This window comes from Phoenix dactylifera, unplaced genomic scaffold (assembly GCF_009389715.1).
Source record: "Phoenix dactylifera cultivar Barhee BC4 unplaced genomic scaffold, palm_55x_up_171113_PBpolish2nd_filt_p 000605F, whole genome shotgun sequence".
Taxonomy (NCBI): domain Eukaryota; kingdom Viridiplantae; phylum Streptophyta; class Magnoliopsida; order Arecales; family Arecaceae; genus Phoenix; species Phoenix dactylifera.
This window is the reverse complement of record NW_024068001.1, coordinates 270,000-285,238: the sequence shown is the minus strand read 5'-3', so window position 1 is coordinate 285,238 and position 15,239 is coordinate 270,000. Positions and strand designations below refer to the sequence as shown.

Here is a 15,239-nt window from a genome sequence, read left to right as displayed (position 1 = left end):
CCGATCGACCTTGACGGGTGGCAAAAGCCCACCAAGGTTGCTCGCCGAAGGACGCCGGAGAAGGACGTCTCGGAAGCCGGCGGAGGCGTCAACAAGGGCGGCCCGAGTTACTCCACCCAGGCCGAAGGCGCGGCGGCTGTGTTGGATCCAGGTCCGAGCTCGGGCGGAATCGACTCAGTGCCGACTCGGGCTGTGGGTGAGGCGGGACCCAAATTTGTTCGGGATGGGGTCGAGTCTGATGATGCGGGCGAGGTGGGATCCATTCTCGGGGTCAAGGCTGATGCCATTGACCTCGGCGGTATGGGTCGGAGCCCGATGAAATGAAGCAGAAGCCCGGCTAGATCTAAGGGGCTGCTTCGCTCGACCTCCCCCGGGGGAGGGTTTGGTTCTTTGAGGAAGGAGAGGCCGGGGGGAAGCCGCCGCTGGAGGAGCAAGAGCTCCCCTCCGCCCTCTCGGCGGTGGGCGGTCGGCCTCCTAGGGCGGAGCGGGAGTCCAAAGGCGGTGGTCCCTCTCGGCGTGTGGTGGTGGGGGCGACTGGGAAGACTCTGGCCCGGTCCCTCTCTGTGACGGCGTTGGCCCCGGAGTTGGCAGTTGATCAGGCGGCACGGCAGGCTAGGAAGAAGGAAGGGCCGTGTCTTTCGGTGGGGATGGGGGTTGCGGTTGGGCCGCTCGACCAACCTCCGTCTGCGGTGGCCACAGCCTTACAGGTGGATCGGGGTAAGCTCCCTGTGCTGCCGGATACGGGAGAGTCCTCTAGACCCTGTGGTGTGGGGGGTGGCCTGAGTGAGGATTCTGGTAGCAGGCTGCATAGGGGTCCGTTGCTTCCTGCAGCAGAGCTAGGAACGGTGTTGGGCCAGGAGGCTCAGCCGGAGACTGGTGGTGCTCACCTCCGAGTCTTGGACCAATTGAAGAATGCTGTGGAGAGGGTGCATACAGGAGTATTGGCTTGTGATGGACCTGGGAATGAGGTGGTGGTTCGTGTAGGGTGCCCCGCGCCGGAGACTAGTGATGTTCCCCTCTGTGCCTTGGATCAATTGAAGGGTGCGGTGAGGAAGGAGAACAGAGGAGGATTGGTTAGTGAGGGATCTGTGAATGAGGTGGAGTTTCATGATTGCAACCCCGGGATGGCGGGTTGTGATACTCCCATGGGGTGAACAATGAAGGTTCTCCTATGGAATTGTCGTGGTGCGGGGAAGCCCTCTTTTGCCCCGGCGTTCCGAAGGTTTGTGCTACAGAACAGACCGGATATTTGTATTTTGTTTGAGACCCGTTTATCGGGTAGGGGCCTTCAGAAGGCAAGGAGAGTGCTCCCTCGGACATGGGGATTCTATGCAGTAGAGTCCCGTGGGTTGTCGGGCGGGATAATTGTCACGTGGAGGCTGGAGTCGTGTAGATTGGATCCGTTTCATGTTTGTGGCCAAGAGGTGATCCTGGTGATCTCGGAGGGCACAGACGATCCCTGGGTTCTTGCGGCGGTGTATGCGAGTACTGACTTCAGGGAGAGGCGACGGTTGTGGGAGGAGGCATCGCAGTTGGTTGCTCAGGGCTTCCCTTTTCTGATGGCGGGTGACTTTAATTGTATTGTCGACCCTCAGGAGAAGATGGGGGGTAAGCCTTTCTCCCACGAGAGGAAGGTTAAGGAATTCCAGAATTTTTTGACTACAAATGGGTTGATTGACTTGGGATTTACTGGTCCAAGATTCACATGGTGCAATAATCAACAGGGTCCGGCCAGGGTTTGGGAGAGACTTGATAGAGCTTGTGCGACAGCTGGATGGGTCCAGAGATTTTCGGATCATCGTGTGTCTCACTTACCCAGGATTGCATCTGATCACTGTCCCTTGTTGTTGAGCACTGATGCCTTTGTTCCGGTGCACCCCCCATTCAGGTTCGAGAAGATATGGCTTTCTTACCCTCGTTCATGGGAGATGGTCAGGGAGGCGTGGAGCACTCCAGTGAGGGGTGATGCCATGTACCGGGTGTCCCGGAGATTGGAGTTGGCGAGGAGGAGGCTGAGGAGATGGAATCGAGAGGAGGTGGGAGACATTTTTAGGAGGATTGAGGAGTCAAAGGTGGCCATTGTTAGGTTACAGGATCAGGAGGCTCGAGGGGGGGGTCTGTCAGATGAGGATGTGGGGGAGCTTAGATCCTTACTTGCTCTGCATGATGGCCTACTTAGACAGCAGGAGATATTTTGGAGACAGAAGGCGAGGGTACAGTGGATCATGGAGGGGGACAGGAACACCAGATATTTTCACCAGGCAACAGTGATTAGGAGGAATCAGAACAGGATCAGACTTATTAGGGATGAGGAGGGGCAGCAGTCGGAGGAGCCGGAGGTGATACAGAGGATTCTGGTGAGCTTCTTTAGGAGCAGATGGACAGAGCAGACTGGTGGAGCGAGCCTAGCAGATATTCCACCGCCAGGGGAGGTGGTCACAGAGGAGGAGAACTCTGGTTTGATTAGTCCGGTATTAGAGAGGGAGATCAGGGAGGCGGTGTGGTCCCTCGGAGGGGACAAGGCGCCGGGGCCGGATGGGTTCCCACCGGTGTTCTTTCAGCGATATTGGATGATAGTTGGACGGGATGTGACGGCAGCTATACAGCAGTTCTTCAGTACAGCAGTGATGGCGACTGAGTGGCAGAGGACCTTCATTGCCCTGATCCCGAAACGGCAGGATGCTACGGAGCCGAGTCATTTTCGTCCGATCAGCCTATGTACGACTTTGTACAAGGTGAAGACGAAAATTCTCGCTATCAGATTGAGGGGGGGTGCTCCCTAGGCTTATATCCCCAGAGCAGGGGGCTTTTTTGGAGGGGCGGAGTATATCGGATAATGTACTCATTGCTCAGGAGTTTATGTTTGATCTTAGCAGAGCTCCGATGAGGAGAAGCTTGATGGGGGTTAAGCTTGATATGGAGAGGGCTTATGACAGGATGAGGTGGGACTTTGTGCAGCAGTCCTTGCGGTTGTTTGGGGTACATGAGACATGGATCAGGTGGGCGATGGGTTGCATCAGGGTGCCCTCCTTTGCTATTTTGGTGAACGGTTCGCCCTCCCATTTCTTTACGTCATCTGGGGGTTTGCGTCAGGGTTGTCCCCTCTCTCCATTGCTGTTTATTATTTGTGCGGATGCATTATCTAGATTCTTGCGGCAGGCAGTGATGAGTCAGGAGCTGGAGGCTTACAGACCGGTGGAGGGAGCAGTGGCGATCTCCCATCTGCTATTTGCTGATGATTGCATGCTTTTAGCCAGGTCCACGAGGCAGTCGGCTCGAGTTATAGATCAGATTCTTCGGGATTACTGTGCTCTGTCTGGGCAGCAGGTCAATTTGGATAAGTCTGCTGTTATCTTTAGTCCGAAGACGCGCGGGGCGCTGAAGCTCTCTATACTGGAGGTTCTAGGAGTGGGAGAACAGGAGGGCCTGATGTCTTATTTGGGGGTACCTTTATGTGGCCGACGTCTGAGGATTAGGGACTGTGTGTCCCTTGTGACTAAAGTCAGACGCAGGCTGGAGGGCTAGCAGTCTCATTCATTGTCTATGATGGGGAGGATCGTACTGGTGCGTTCTGTACTTTCATCTGTTCCTATTTATCTTCTATCCCACGTCGATATTCCGGTGTCAGTCTTGAGGTCCCTTGAGCAGTTGTTCAGGGAGTTTATCTGGGGGAGGAGGAGCGGCAAAGGCGGGATCCACTTGGTGGCCTGGGAGAGTGTTTGCCAGCCGACCAGTGCCGGGGGGCTGGGAGTGCAGTCTTTGATGACGAGACGGGAGGTGTTAGCGGCGAGGCATGCAGCCAGATTTGTGCTTGAGCCAGAGAGTATGTGGTCCTCATTGATGAGGGCCAAATATGGTGTCTTGGTGCCTGGGGGGCGGATGGAGCGTCACCACTCTCCGATATGGCGAGTGATGTGTGCCAGAGCTATGGTGGTGCTTCCGGAGATCAGATGGGTGATTGGTGACGGGCACTCGATAGATGTGCTGGAGGATAGCTGGGTGACTGATTGGCCGATATGTCGTATGCCGACCATGGTGGACTCTGCGAGACTAGCTGGGTGTAGGGTCAGGGATCTGCTGGATTCTGAGGGGAGTCATTGGAGGGTGGGGTTGATCAGGGAGGTGTTTGGTGAGCAGTTGGCGGAGTTGATTTTGGCCTTGCCAATTCCCTCTGGAGGGGTGTCGGATAGGCTGCTTTGGACTCCGACGGGGCGGTCGCGGGTGAGGGCCAGGGATCTTTGTGCGTTGTTCTGCAGGACGCCAGCGCGACAGATCGTGGGAGGGTGGATATGGAGATTACGGATTCACCCACGGGTGGCACTTTTCATCTGGAAGGTGGCTTGGGGATGTCTCCCGACGAGGAGTTTGCTTGCTCGGCGTGGTATGGGGGTATCTCAGTTTTGTGAGACGTGTGGTGATATCGTAGAGGCCATTGAGCATGTTCTCCTACTGTGCCCTAGAGCTCGACAGATATGGCAGTGTTCTTCGGTTCCCTTGATTGATGCGGTAGTCTCGACGCAGGATCTGCTGCGGATGCTGAGAGATTCCATGTGTAGGCCCAGGTTGGCAGCAGAGGGGATTATGAGGGCGTACCTGTCTTATCACATTTGGTTGGATAGGAACGCAGGCATATTTGAGGGGAGGCGGGGGCTTCCGAGGATGGTGGTGGACAGAGCGGCACGACATGCGAGGGAGGTTATGATGACTGCCACTGAGTTTTCTTCTGGGATGGCCAGGGACACCTGGGGTTCTCCTTACGCTGTTTCAGCGCCCCTTTTTGTTACTGTCTCTTGGGTACCCCCACCCCTTGGCTATCTCAAAGTAAACTTCGATGGCAGTAGGTCACTAGACGGTTTGACTGGAGGGGTCGGCTTTGTGATTAGGGATCACGGTGGTAGATTGGTGGTTGCTGGTGGGCGTCGGACACCTGGAATTACAGTTGTTGATGCGGAGCTACGGGCTGCTTGGGAGGGATTATCCTATGCCAGGCAGGTCCTTGGCGCCGAGCGAGTGTTCCTCGAGGGAGACTCTGCGGTGGTGATCGATTGGATCCGGGGGATGGACAGGTACGGCGACGGTCACCCCTCATTCGGGAGACTCGGAGGATGGCTCAGATGATAGTCGGTTTCCAGATTGGTCATGTATTTAGAGAGGCGAACAAGGCCGCAGACTGGGTCGCCTCTTTTGTGGCCCGGCATTCCGGGGATGTTTTGTGGACGTCTACTGTAGACGCTCCTTCTTCTCTGTTGTCTTTTATTTCTATGGACATGGCAGGCTGTACTCATGTTAGATCTATATGAATGAGTAGCCGTTTTTTTACCAAAAAAAAAAAAAAAAAAGAGGAGAGATGGAGAGGGAAAAGTATTCCCTCTTCTTACAAACCGAGCGAGGACGGTTTGAGTCATGTCCGGCACATATAAATAGAGAAAGGAGCACGTGTCATGCACGTGCTTGTTCATTAGAGATGACACCTTGATGAATGGCCATGATCCGTCATAGATTTGATAAATATGCTCCGCAATTTTTTTTTGTATTTTCTTTGTTATTTTTGCATAAATAATATGAAGTACATTTTTAAAAAAAAAAACACATGGATGAAAAGAGAATCATAGATTTCGTTCTAAAATTAAAAAAAGGGCAAGGTCTACCTCGGAGCACAATCTGAATGGTATTATCTATTTTCTACTATCTTATCTATTATATATATATATATATCAAAAATAGAGATTAAACTGTAACAAAATGTTCTATTTACCATATAGATGTCGGTATTAATATGTTCAGCTATTATTAAAGTTTAATGTTTAATAATGTAATATTTATTAATAATGCTAATATTAATACCCTCGGTTACCATTAAAGTTCATTACTTAATATTTAATAAAAATTTAGCTATTAAATCTTTTTGATTATTATAATTTGTTACATTATAATATTGCATTTTAAGAGGGAAAAGGCCATTCTCTATGCATCATAGGGGATTGGTATTAATAATGCTGGTATTAGTGAGAGGAGTTCTTGAGCAGAAGTTCAACTTGTGCAGCATTCTTTGTTCACCATGTGAAGAGTGGTATTGATGATGACAGTTCCTATTTGGCTGTTATTAAAGCTTACACAAAATTGGATATTGATGCCCTCTATTTATAAGCTTTTACATTGCCATATTGTCCTTTAAGAATAACTGTAAAGAGAAAAAAAAAAATCATACTCCAAACTCTTGCATCACACGGGTTATATGCTACCTTAATATACATATATAAAATAAAGGTTTTGCTTGCACAAAGCTCTCGATTTGTCATGTAGATATCCATATTAATAATATTATTATTAATACTTCTTATTTGGATAATAACTAGGGCTCTTATTTAACGGAGTTCATAATAATATGATATCACTAGTCAGAAGCTTATTAGCTTATTAAACCATGTTAAACAACAAACTTTTCACTAATACTACTAAATTAATACAAAATTATTGATACTTTTAATAACCATGTTTGCTTAATATATGTTGATATTAGTAAGAATATTTTTTATTAGTTTTGTACCCTATATATATCCCACACAGGTTGTTTGATTACACTAATGTTTTATTAATGTCTATTACAATTATATGATCATAATTTTACTTAAAACTGAAAGTACAATTACTAATGATTTCACTATATTGTATTTAAAAATCTCCTAGATACAATACTTTTCTATTTCCTATTATATACAATTTCGATCATTATCTTATTATTTTATTATAGATATATACATAAAATGTTAAAATTTTGAATACTGATAGTGTATCGTAATATTAATATCAAATTTTATTTTAGAAAGTAAGTAGGCCCTTACATGTGTTATATTCTTTTCTATTTATTTTATCAGTTCTATTATATTTATTTATTTTATTTTAGAAAATAATTAGGCCATCATTAAAGTTTGTTGCTTAAGATACAACAAATAGTAAGAATATTGTTGTTAATATGCTTGATCATCATTAAAGTTTATTGTTTAATATGGAACAAAAGTTTAGCTATTGAAACCCTCTATTATTGTAATTTATTTTATTGTCATATTACATTTCAAAAATAATTAAAAAAGAGGAAAAAATGTATGCTGCGCAACATGTAAGAGAGTTCATGCATGGAGTCTTAGCTTGTATGTAGTTCTTCATTCGCCATATGAATGTTGGTATTAATGACTAGAGTTTCTACTTGGGATGTTGGAAAATCTTCATATCTACATTACATGCACTCCCTTAAATTTACTTTAAAGATGAAAGCTTTATTTTTTTATAATAAAAAAGGATAAAAGCTTTATGCTTGGTATTACAAATATTCTGAGAGCTAGAGCTTGATAAGCACCAAATAATCTTATTGATATAATTTATTTTATTGTTGTTGATTCATTTGTTTCCTACTACTCCTTAGCGGTTTATTCCCAATTAATGTATTTCAACAATGAAAACAAAACCAGTTGCCTGTCTACATGTTTTGTCCCTGTGGTACAAAACTTCCATATGATTATGCTGCCAAATCAGTGTAGAAGCAGTGACCTCAGTAATGTCATTTGCAGCCATTTTTGCAGTACTTTGTGTGCATATCGATCCCTTTTAGGCATGAACATATATTCAGAAGCAAAACTTTATTTTTTTAATTACTGCTAACATATTTTTTTTCCTTCATAAAATAAACTAGTATCAGGATGCATCTTCCCCTCTAGATTCAACAGTCCCTTGCTCTTCTTCCTCCCCTTTAGCTGTATGATGGATAGACCTTTTTTCTTTCTTTCCGCTACAACGAGCATTCCATACATTACGAGCGCTCTAGGCAACTCTTCTTTTCTAATCCATAGGATGCTTCCGGAGTGGCAGGCCACATAAGAAGCTACTCAATCTGCAATTCTGTTGGCCTCTCTAAATATATGTTTAGCTCAAAAGATCATTCCGTCACTCACCATTATCCAAATATTTCGAAATCGATGGTCTCTTTCTCCCAGCAACAACACCTTCTGGTTGCTGCCAAATTGGATTGGGTTGTACCTTTCACGTGAACTAAAGATTCACTTAATCTTTCTGTAAATCTGCTGTTGGATTGTCCAATAGTTACTTCGAGATATGTGCAGATAGATGAATGGAAATGTTCGGAGTTCCTTGATCTGTGCATGGCGCGATCCGGCGGGCGACGCTACTTGTTTTTTTTTTGCTTAAAACGGGTGCTTCATACAGTGCATGTACGAATACACCCAATAAAGTCAACATATAACACCTCGCGGAGTGTCAGTGGCAGCTCCCCCTCTCCTGACCAAAGGGTGTACCCTGAGTGGTGGGCCGCGTAGGCAGCCACCCAATCGGTCGCCCTATTAGCTTCTCTAAATACATGCTTGACTTAGAAGGCCCCCATCTCTCATCATCATCCTTATGTCGCGGATCAAGAAGTGGTCCGTGCTCTCATCCCTTGACCCCTTTGAATTTATCCGTTAATCATGATCGAGTCGTCTTCCAGAATGATCGAACTGGCTTACAGCACCACCCGCGCATGTTGAAGACCCACCCAGGTAGCTCGCAGCTCTGCCCCTGGAACCGACGTGTCAAATAGCTGGCAGCCACCATCCTAAAGTGCGGGCCCCGTATGATAAAGTCTGCACCGCCCCGCGTACCGCCATTCAACACCGACCCATCGAAATAGTGACCTTGAGGAAGTTCGGGGATGGGGGCTCCCAGGTAAAAGATACCGTCTGAGGAGCTGCCCGGGCAGAGAGAGAACTCCAGGTGTTCCGAGCTATCAAAGGTCTATCTGAGGAGGAGGTGGGCTTAATCTCCATGGTCTGTGCTCGAACAAACTCTGCAACAAATCTTGGTGACACCCTGCGCTCGCCGAAAGTATAAGTATTCCTTGCCAGCAATATCTGATGTGCTGTACAAGCCGATCTGATGGTCTTCTAACAAGTCTGCAAACTGGCCAGCTACTGCCGTATGGAACCCTTGTCACTAATCAGGAACGTCTGACGTTGGGCTCATCAATTGGACGGTGAATATCGATAGATCGGGTGGGCCCCTGGTTGCCGGAGCTGGATAGTTAACTCCAGGGGGCGGATCACGTGGTGAGGGAACAGCGGCGGCCTCTGCGAGCGAACAAAGTAGGGTTAGACCTCGCCGCCCAACCGGAGATATAAGATGGAATCTCTTTACCAAAATTATTGGAGAAAAGGTCGAGAAGAACAGACTTAGAGACGGAGACGAAGCAAGATTCGATTTTTAGGGTTTCTCCTCTCTCGATCGATACCATTGTTGCCATATTTTTCTCCTTTTTTCGGTTGTATTTTGCTTACGATTCTGGTTTGGGAGGTAATGAATCCATTTTTCTGACCTTGGGGAATAGTTTTTCAAAATAAAAGGGTTCTTTCGTAAGATTTGTTGAGGTCCCCAGCTCCGATGCCGTGCTTCTCCCCGTCCCGCCGGAGAGCCCGGTGGGAAGAGAAGGGAGGAATGCCGGGAGTAACATCTTGTCTTATGATCATTGTGGTCTGCTTCAAAGTAACTGTCACAAAGCTTTGACATGGTGTTGCAATGATTTCTGCCGTGATGCCATTATATTTGCAGAAGAGGGGGCTACATGCCTACATCCATGGTGATATATAAAGTCGCAAAGGGACATTGCAGAAGACCTTTTCAGAAGTTTTGCTGCAAAGAAGGGAACATCATTTAATGGAACAAGGTAAAGTATCAACAGCTTGATCAATTCCAGATCATATTCTGTTCTTTGTTTTTGTTAACATCTGATAAGTTGTCATTGAATTCAACTTATCCTTTATTGCTTTTTGTTGATTTGTGAGGACGCTAATTTATGGGAGATAATGCATGTAGCTGTAAATAGTTATGCATGTTCTGAAGTCGTAAACATATCCTGATGAATAGGCAACCATATTTGTATATGGCTCCAAGTATTGCACATGCAGAATTGTATGCTTCAATTGAAAGAAAGGAAGCAAAACCAATTAAGTTTACAGTTAGAATAGTGCTCGGCTCATATGCAACTTATAGATGGACTCGGATCCTGTTGAGGTGATCATTGAACCATAGGAAGCTTTATATGCACTTTGCTGCAGTGCATATAGCTTTGAAAAACTTGTTATGTACATGGTTGAATTCAAAATATTGTTTGTTCTGAAGGGTGCACTTGAGAAGTTATTAGTGCTAGGTACAGGGAAGCTGGCATTGAACTAATATGTATCAAACGATTTGATGACTCCTGTTTAAATCTTGAGGCATTCTGTAAATTATTTAGCTGGTTGTTTGGGTGCTGAGAACAATTGATGGGGACGAATAATCAGATATTGAAAGCCTTTAAGCTGTGACACACTGGACTGATCACCAAAGATATTTTCAAGTCATACTAGATGTGGTGGAGGAAGATTTACAAGAGACAGGACAAGAGGTGCATCAGGATACAGGAAATTGGTAAGATCAAATTCTTTGAAGTATTCTGTGTTTAACAGTTCTAGGTAAAATATAAGTTGCAATTAGTTTGACTGCTGGTATTTTCTTTACTACCTAAAATGTGTTAGAGACATGAAGAAAAAATTGATGTATGATTTTGAAAAGTTGAACTTATGACTACAGGAATCATTATTACACATCCTAAAGTCGTTGAACAATGAAATACTTACTTTTCAGCTAGAGGGTTACAGCTTTATATTCGATCATTTTGGTACTTATCAACGACAGCAATCAACTCATAACAGCTAGGTTAGAGCTAGAATTGTTTTGATTTATGACCATTTTGAAACATGTCAGTAGTCAATACAATGCTGCATGGGCATAGACAATAGAGCTGGACTTGAATGCTTATCCGAGCATTAGTAATGGCCAGATGTGAAAAAATCAGAGATAAGGGACAAGCAAAAACTTATGTTAACAACTAATGTTTAAATTTTTTTAGTATCGTGGAGTTTGAAAATTTTAATTATATAGTATTTGGTAAGGTGTTTGTATACATATCGTGCAAGTTGCAGAGATGATAAAAAATGATGCTACTCAATCCATAAGGGTCAAAAATGTTGCTGGTTGGAATCTATTTTTAAAATAAATAGTTTGAATTATTTGTCATTTTTTATATCAAATCTTCTTATAATAGTTTTTATGTATCTCAGTATCTGTACCCTTAATCTTATAGTCTATGTCCAGTATTTGATAAACATATGCAAGGTATGCTACATGGTATTATCTTTATATATGGTTTCCCAGTAATATATTTTCAATCACAATTTTTGTCTCTATTGTCTTATAGCATGCGTCACGTTTACTTGGTAAGTTAGGAAACCACAATGCATCATCATGGTTGCAACTAAAACTGTTAAAACATGGAAGTATTTCATATAGACTCCGAGATACGTCTCTTCTTTGCATTGGATAACCTTGTACACTTGAAATTTGCATGTATACTCATGCATTACTACTTGATGCAACTATACCCCTACTATTAGTGGCAGCAGAGGCTGTAATGTCTGGAAGATGGTGGTCTTTGTTCAGCAGTAGCTGGGTAGTGAATTAGGACTACTCATTTTTCCTTGACGAAAGCATCTTCATGACTTCATTCCATAGTTTGACATATTAAACAATGATGACTGTACTTATCCCAGTGCATCTTGCATCTGTGTTACAAAGTCAGTCTATCATAATAATGCAAAACCTCTCTTTGAGTTTATATCAATCAGGATGTGTTGGCTAAATTTGCCTTAGTACTACAGCATCTTTTGACTTAATTTGGGAGCATCTGAGGGTTATTCATTGATGTCTCTGCATTTTGCTTAAGGACCTTGGTGCCTATTTTGATATCGCTCCTCGTTTGGGGGCGTAGAAGAATTAGCAAACCTTTCAAACCTCGATATTGATCACATCATACTCCTTCAGCTTCAGGCACTGGCCTAACATTCTTCTATTGAAAGAATAAAGTTTCATGCAACTGCTGAAGGATGCCAGTGAACTGGCAAAATAACTGTCTCATATCAAGAAGCAGTAGCTGTATGTTTTTCGTGTCTAATGGAGATGTTAAAGGGTATAGTATGTGCCCTAATATAACATATAACCAGGGAATAGTGTTTCATTCTATTAATCATTTTGTTTGTTGAATTTCAATTTTGCTGTGAACTTGTACAGGCTTGATAGACTGGTTTTGTGTAAGATTTCTCTTGATTTAAATAATAGATTTGGTCAGATTTTTGTGGTGATGAAGCTCATTGGCAAAGAATATTATTGTGTTTCAATTAAGGAGCCTCCTAGCTCTCTGGATGCAGGGTCTATCTGGTAATGCAAGAATGTAGGATACGCAGGACTTCCGTGTGGATAAGATATCTGGTACTGTTAATTGAAAAGCTTTTCCCAAATTTCTGTTAGTTGCTTCTTGATATTCTATGCTAATGTACCTTCGAACTAGGATGGCGTTACAATTCAATATTTATTTTTCGTTCATGTGTCCTACTGGAAAACGTTTTCCCCCTAAATTTGTTTTATGCTTATGCTGCAAATGGGACAGGCTAAGATTGCAAATTTAGGTCATGTCTCCTGCAAAATCCTGACAATTTTTCCTGGGAAGCCTAATCTGGCAGGTAAGTCTCAATCTTTCCTCCAGAATCTGACAGTGGAGCAAAAATAAAGTTACACATTGTCTATGTAATTTTTTTGTTTGGAGTGTGTGTTATTTGAACAATTCTCTTCTTGTAATTTATTCATTTAGTGTAAAGCTGCTGCTTCATTTTATTATATCCATTTTGGCTTGCTTGTTTGTGGTAACAAGGCAATGCAGGTTGAGACAACACAGATTCAAAGCCTCTCGGCACTGAATCACATTGGCTTGAACAGGCACAAGAACCGAATATTTTGCCGCCACCTATGCTGTAGACCGAGCTGGTGCCACACTTGGTCAAGGAAGTTGGAAGATTTAGTGAGAAATGATACCCTACACAGCATGCACCAATATGGTTGTGCACCACGCCAATCACCCACATCCTTCTTATGGGCTCCATTCATCATGCGCTCCTCTCAGTAATTGGCCCAGAGGAAGAAGATGTGGTGATTGACATGGTGCATGGCCATGTGGTGCATATGGTGTATGATATAATTTCTCGGATTTACTAAAAGAGTCTCATATAAATCTCCTCTCTCTCTCTCTCTCTCTCTGCGCGCGCACGGAGATTTGGAAATCTACTGGTCAGCTGATGGTATGAAGATGGCATTTCAGTTAGGTATTGTTCTTGGATGAGCTGATGTAGCAAAATATGGTAGCGCCATATTAACTGCCTGCATGGTATTTTGGTTTAGAGCAAGGCCTTCTGCCCAAAAAAAATAAAAAAAAGGCTAATCCTGATTATTGGGCACAGAAGGATTTTGAGCTAACAAATGCTGGGTTAGGGAGTCTATATTCAACTTATCCCATGGTAAGAGAAATTTTCTCTTACAAATTGTATCAAAATTTTCTTATGTCACATGGTAAGAGAAATTTTTATGTGCACAAAACATACCCAGCATTTCCCCAGTTAATTTCATGCACTCCCTCTCAGGATGCCTGGATAACATCCTTATTTGTATGGTATTATGAAGATTGCTAAATAGAAAATAATATTAACCGGTAAGAAGTCATAGACATCTTATAATCTTTATGAGATCATAAGTCATCTCTAAATTTTGATATCCTGTATTCCAATGTTGTGGATATTTAGATAACACAAATCATCTTTAGATAAACTAATTTTGGGCGTATGTGGTTGTGGAAAGACATTGATTTGGTATATGATATCTCAAGAACAGTGTAGCTAGCCATCCCAATAGTCCAGTCTTAATATTTAATTTTTGTAAACAAGAAATAAGTATGTATAATCTTATCTTCACTCGAATTTCATTCAAACTATATTTGTGGCAAGAAATATATTTTTTTTATCAATCTTGGCAAGATGAGGGAAACCTCAAATGCTTCCTCCAGTCCTTCTAAAGAACTCAGAAGCAAGAGTTAACATAATTGTGATGTTTATTTTATCATACTTTCCACATAGTTGTCATTATTTATCCTCAACCTCTCTTATAATTATTACTATTATATTTTTTAACCTTTCACAAGCCCTCAAGTTTTGTTTGACTTCAATCCCAAGAAATAAGTTTTAACCCTTCTGCATCCGGTGAGTGGTCCCCCATCCATGGGGCCCAATATGTGTCATGCTTTTATTGATGTTTCCTTTTGGATTTCAATCTTAGTAGACTTTCATTTGAACTCAAATTCTAATAATAATTTGATAAATTATATAAATTAATAAGGGGTAGAAATTTTTTGTGGCCCTCAAGGTTCATTATCTTTTCCTGTGGCCCCTTCTGCTTTCAAATTTGCAATCAAATCGTTCATCTTAGGTTTTTTGATGTAAAACAACCATTAACTAAGAGTTAAAAAATTGTATCACGTGCCGTTAAGTGATAGTTTAAAAATATATAGATTCCAAAAAGGTGCAAGTTGAGAGGTTTGATGTTAAAAAAAATATTCTTCCATCCAACTTGATATACTTTTTTTATCAAGAGTTGACTCAAGAAGAAAGAACGCATTATTTACTATAGATGCATTCACTAGTGATGCGTTTTTACGAGAAATCTTATCTAAAATATAAAAATTAAAATTTTCAATCACCATAAAAATAAAAAATAATTATAAAATTCTAATAATTTGATTGAAAAAGAAAATATTTTGGTTATATATATATATATATATATGTTTTTTTATTCTTCGTCAATTTTTACTTATATCACCGCTCTTTCTATCAAATTTCTCCTTATCTCCCATGATTAGAAGGTATCATTAGAATGAAGGAGAACAAAAACGAGACAACAAAAGAAGTCCAACAAAACCAGACTTTTCATTTTTATCGTATTATCTTCTATAAAAATTTGATAATGTAAAGTTATTTTTAGAAATTAATGAAAAAAATACTATTATCATTTATGAGAGAAGATTTATAAATACAAATAAATAGTTCTTCTAACAGTTATGATGCTCCGGTATCATTTGCCTCTCTATTGCCGCACCTTTCAATAAATAGACTTGCTCTTCTCCGAAAGGGGAAAAAAAACTCTACTTATAAAAACTGAATTGCATCTTAGAAGCCACATAGATTGAAGAAATTTTAATGATTAAAATTATCCGTATATTAATTTCATTGAAATTATCCGTTATTTCAAACTTTTTGGAGTCCGCGCTGGACCCAAACGTTACA

General features: G+C 42.5%; 1 long non-coding RNA gene across 3 annotated transcripts; it reads left to right on the top strand.

The window, feature by feature from the left end:
• Nucleotides 1-8,944: 8,944 nt before the first annotated feature.
• LOC120106689 lies at nucleotides 8,945-12,752 on the top strand. Of its 3 annotated transcripts, XR_005508768.1 has the most exons (4): nucleotides 8,945-9,706; nucleotides 10,323-10,449; nucleotides 12,285-12,345; nucleotides 12,524-12,752. It is a non-coding gene; the product is annotated as an uncharacterized LOC120106689 (long non-coding RNA). The 3 variants fall into 3 exon arrangements; XR_005508767.1 differs by lacking the exon at nucleotides 10,323-10,449 and having other exon boundaries at nucleotides 8,975-9,706; XR_005508766.1 differs by lacking the exon at nucleotides 8,945-9,706 and having other exon boundaries at nucleotides 9,713-10,449.
• Nucleotides 12,753-15,239: the final 2,487 nt, after the last annotated feature.